Genomic DNA, 5,689 nt, shown 5'->3' with positions numbered 1-5,689 from the left:
TTTCAATTGTTTTGATGTCATATCAGAAATTCAATAGTTTTGAAGTCATATCAGAAATTCAATTCTTCATAGTCGGATATTTTCAAAGTCCTGTAGATTTATACAAGCTATAGCTTTTCATTTTCACAAAATTGAATTCTCCTCTTCAATTGTCACCATCTAATGACATCTATCGATTGTCATTATAGTTAGCAATTTTTTTGGTTTGTCATTGTTCATTGTCACTATCTAAAAAATTTTTTGAAGTGAAAAACATGTTTCGCGATGAACAATCTTCCCGCGAAGTCACACCGATCAGCCGTTGGACACTCCTTCCTTAAAGAATTATTTTGAAGTAAAAAACATGTTATATTCATTAATTCTTGGGCTTACAGAGGAGCTCATAATATTTTATAAATAACTCCTATATTTCTTTGTGTTTATGATTAACACTTTTAAATTAGATATAAATCTCAACACTATCAATAGCTATTGTTATTGGTTAGGAACAAAATTACGGGAAGTGCACTACTTAGAAATCATTTGAAGCAAGTACTTAAAATTTTTAAATTGCTATCTACGATTGAGCCCTAAATTTGAAGGTAATTTGGAATCAATTTGGGTAAATAGCTGTTATGTCACCTCCACTCACTCATGAATGAGTAGTCCATAAATAGTTGTCATGAGGCAAACTAATTCTCTTTGGTAAAATAAAAATATATTCTTATAGTTTTCTACTTTATGTACAAATTAAGGGAGAGATTCCAACTCGTGTGGTGCTAATTTGACTACATAACTACGAGAGAAATCGTCAACTTAAACTAATTTTGAGGCATAGATTTCACGGTTCTATAACTTCTTTTCATGGCTTCATTTCTTATATATATTATTATTATTGGCTTTTAAAGCTCTTATTTTGGCTCAATGTGACACTATTAAGGTGATAAATTACAATTGTCACTTGATTTTGTAAAGCTCAAATTTCTCATTAATTTCTTCAAATTTATTCGATCATTACATTGTCAAAAAGTAAATTATTGACTTTGTTGTTGTTTTACGATCTAGAAATCATTTTAATTCCTTTGTGTGATTTACACTCATTACAACATGGTAATTGCATTAAGAAACTTTAATCAAATCATTTGTACTACCGTAAAATATTTCTATCATAAAGAATGATTGAAAAAATAGATGTTCAATTTTGCTAACAACAAAAAGTTTACGATTACTCTAAGCAATGACTCAAATAGATTCCAAAATGAAAAACACTAACACTTCCATGACAACAATTATAATCTACTAGGTATGTCTGTTTTACCCATCTATAACCTAACTCTTTAGCGAGCTTCCTATTAGCTTTACACTCCTCATCATATTTTGATAGAAACATAATAGCCTGTGCCAAAGAAAAATGAAATTTTGCATGTTATTTTTCATTAGTTGAGGCATATGTACAACTTTGTTGCAATGAAATTATGAGACCTAACATTCCCAAGGCCACTATTCTTAAGTTGTTACCTCTGCTCATACTGCTCTAAATCAACTGGAAACTGAAGTGCAAAAAAAATTATCATCAAGCAAAACAAGCAGATAAATAACTTGAAAAAACCTAAAATCTTTCACGAAAATTTTTTCATATAAAGTACAATAAATTTCCGATTAAGTTAGTCAAACTTACACCAAAAATAAAAATAATCAACGAGATGAAGGCTATACAAACATTAGTGAGTAACTGTAATATAGCAGTCTGAATAGTCATATTAGGTAAGCTCTCATCTGACAAATGTTTCAGCCAATTCTTTAGAAGTGTAAGTACCCAATGATCTAAAAATTTGAGCTGAAGTTTCTTCCTACAATAGAAACGGTGCAAGGAAAGTTCAGAGAAAATCAAAATATAATGAGAGTTAGCGAAATGTTATAGTGAAGTATTCAAGAGAATGAAAAATTGGTCAACTGCAGGTATCCATCTTACATAGAAAGAGCTCCTTGAAGAAGTGGTAGCTTCTTGAATTTATTAATAGCTGGCTTATTTTGTGTATTCAGCTCAACATCTTCTTCAAGTGTAACTTCAAATTCAGCCATAAGATCTTCAACAATCATTGCAAGCTCAATTGGGTTCGCGCTCTCCACAGCGCTCTTCTTGACCAACCTCTTCCTCGGAATTCCGAGCTTGTTCTCAACAGGCGTCGGTGTGGTCGAAGGTTCATTACGGCATTCGTGTCAAATTAATTTCCGGTGTAATGGGAGGGCTGCCTATCCGAATGCACGCCAAATGAATCCATGAGCGCCTCTCCGCCTTCATCTATGTATCTGGTGTATAGAAATGCTAAAGAAAATAAAAGGATATACAAACATTTTGCTTGAAATTGCTGGAAGTAATCAAACGCAGCACTTACGGATCTTATCGTAGCCCATTTCAGATTTCAGACTTAGGAGGCTAAAATCCACAAAAAAAAATCAATTGTCTGCTCTGATGAACAAATCTCGCGGAGCTGTTTTCCTTCTCAGGTAAGATGAACACTCGAATTCGAACCTCCAATGTTGATATTAATTGATCTTTGCTCTGTTTTTCTCTGCAATAGAATCTCTCTCCTCTCACCTGCTCTTTCATTAGATTTTTTCGCGCCAAGGAAGCTGCTGAAGAATCGCACTTCCGAGCTTAAGTGGCAACGGGAGATTCGAATGCGTTTTAGCAGCGTGAAGGAGAAGGCCTCCGTCTCCGACGCCGCAGCTCTGTTCGCCATCCATGCCCTTCTCCGCTTAACTATTTGGGGACATTTGCACACATACCACACACTTCTTGTACATTTATATTGCTCAGGTTTACACATTCATATTTAGGATAATTACGCACGGACCACCTGAAATATCCATATATTTACAAATTATCCATACATATGCTTTTCTTAAACGGCTGAAATCATGTATTTGCACATGTCACCAACAAATCATTTGATCTGAGAATTTAATAAAAATAAAAAAATATGGGTTCGTTTTTTTCTCTGGTAGAAATTCACAAATTAATGCTTAATTTACACTATATGTCACCGTTCCCTCACCATATTTATAGTTGAAGATGAATTAAATTACGATTCTAATATGATTGTTTGAAATGTGCCATAAATAAAAAAATTGAATCAACAGTCGGCTATTCCTCGGGGAAGGCCGACCGACAGTATCTTGCTTGCCTTCAACGGACGATTATCGAACCATGTGATTCACGAGGAGACCCGATACTCCAAGCCGAAGGAGAGGGTGAAGGACACTATAAAGTTGCGCAGAGTTCTCCCATCAGATGAATCACAAAACGGGCAAGCCGAGAACCATCGAGGTCTAGGACCAAAAAGATCTCATTTCCATCGTCTCACACCATCGAGACAAAACAACCGGATCCAATGGTCGGGGAACCCCTGGAAAAGCCGGCCAACGACACCTCTCCAATATTTTACCGATCCTTGAATGATCAGTGACTAGCGCGGCAAAGGAGAAAAAAATGTGGTCATTTCAAGTATTTTTATATATTTTCATCTATCTTTGATTACGATTCTTTCTAATGTATTCTCAATTTCAACTGAGACTCGGGGAATTCAAAAGAGTTCTTGTACTTCGACAACTAGCCTATACTCAGGGAACTTAGGCCCAAGCCATAGGATCGATAGTGGCACCAAGGATGCTTCGATAGGCAAAACATACACGCCTCTTATTTCCAAACTTGGTTGGCTCAAACTTTGGAGACGATTCTCTGTCCAGTAGTGATAATCGCAAAGCGTATAACATAAATCACCCCATAAGTAAGTCTTGATGACTACCCTGTGAAAGCAAAGACAATAACTATTTGATGAGTCTAGCATAAGGGGAGTCAACCGCAGTACAAGTTTGACCAAATAATTGAAACTTGGAAAGTGTAAGTCTGAGAGTCGGGAGCCAATATACTTAAATGTCTTATGGCAGTGCAATGACGTCCGATCAGCATTGAAAAGCAAAAAATGACCCTCAACACTCAAAGCATTTGAAAGCCCGACTCTAAACTCGACGCAGAGAAAGCACTAGATGTAGTTACCTGCCCAATAGAGATAAGCATCGTCAAGGAAATGACGCCAATCACAGATGCGAAGAGTCTCGACGATTACCCCTCGAATGCAGCGACAATATCATCTTAAGACTTAGCAAAATTTGCAACCTAAACTAGTAAGTTGGACGAACAATGAGATATTACATCAAAATCGACTGATGGTCTTACTATGAATCGGGTTGTCAATCAACACGAAAAAACAAATCGCCACAAATCAACACCGCAACATAAGAAAAAAATGAAAAACCAAAGCTAAAGAAAATCCAACAAAAATGTTTCTGTTATTTTGACCTTCAATTATTGAACTAAGGTAAAATGACACTTTTGTAATGTAAAATTTAATTAGCTTTCTAATTAAGAATCCCACCTACCTCCCACCTACCTCCCACCTATCACTCTCTTGCTTCTATAAATAGAAAGTGTGTGAGACTTAAGAGAGCAATGGAAGAGATCTTAAGCTACCACAAATGAGGAGAGAATAGATAGAGAGCTAGAGAGGAGGAGAGCATCTTGAGGTTTTATATCAAGGTGTCGCTTGAGAGGGAGACCATAGAAGGAAGATGATGACTCATCTCTATGTATAAGCTATGTATTCATTTTTTTGCCCTCGGTGAACTATTTGATTGATTCTCTCCTGTGGACGTAGATCCAGTTTGATCGAACCACGTAAACGATCTGTGTTCGCTTGTGTTCTTTGCATTTCATTTTTATGTCAGGAAGTACATATCTCATAATAATTAGCGTCGTCTGTGGGAAGATCCATACTTCTTGGCTAGAGGTGTTCGCGTAAAGGTGTTCGCGGCCAGCGACGAAGAAGAAGAGTTTGACATTCACGAACAGTGAAACAAGCAGATCGCGCAGCAGGCAGCCGAATCGCGATAGATTCAGTGAGCAGTGGATGCTTTGATCGACTGGATATCGATTGGATTCGCATCGCAGGTGGTGCGGTTCGGCGAGACGGAGGAGGAATAGTCCGCGAGCGAAGGCCAGAAGGCGAGTAGTTCGGTCCGCGATTTCGGAGTAGGAGTGCGGTCTTGCGAGCAGCTCGGCCAGAGGGAAGAGGCGGAGATCGTGTAGAGAAGGGTTTGGGGAGTTCTCTATTCGGGAGTTCGCGAAGCAGGAGGACCTGAGCAGTTTGGAGAGGCGCGACGGCTCTAGAGAGACAGTTATTCTCATGCGAGAGGCAGAGGAGGAATTCCTGATTTGTTCCGCTGGACGCATGGAAGTGCCTGCGGGAAAGAGGCGCGAGCACAGAACAGGAAGTTTTCTCCAGTGAACGGGTGTGATCTCTGCCAGAAGGGATCAGAGCTCTCCGTTCGGTTGGAGCTCTCCGTTCGGTTGGCAAAGCGGTTGGCAAAGGCAGTGGAGCTCACGGGGAGAAGGTAAGAAATTTGATGAGAATTTCTTATACAGCAAGGCGTTAAAAGGAATGTTTAGGCTGAAAATTTTTTACAGATTTAGGCTGAAAACTTTTGGTTGTTATACAATAGTACAACATTTTGGTAATTTCAGCCTAGTTCTTAGAAGGGCAGCATGTAGAATTCATTGGAAGTAATCCTAGCCACGACAATGAGTTCCGCCAAATTCAACATTAAGAAATTCAACTGGGTCGGCGGCATTGGCCGCCTACCTGACCGG

This window comes from Phalaenopsis equestris, unplaced genomic scaffold (assembly GCF_001263595.1).
Source record: "Phalaenopsis equestris unplaced genomic scaffold, ASM126359v1 Scaffold000615, whole genome shotgun sequence".
In the NCBI taxonomy this organism is placed as follows: Eukaryota; Viridiplantae; Streptophyta; class Magnoliopsida; order Asparagales; family Orchidaceae; genus Phalaenopsis; species Phalaenopsis equestris.
This window is presented reverse-complemented; position numbering follows the sequence as displayed.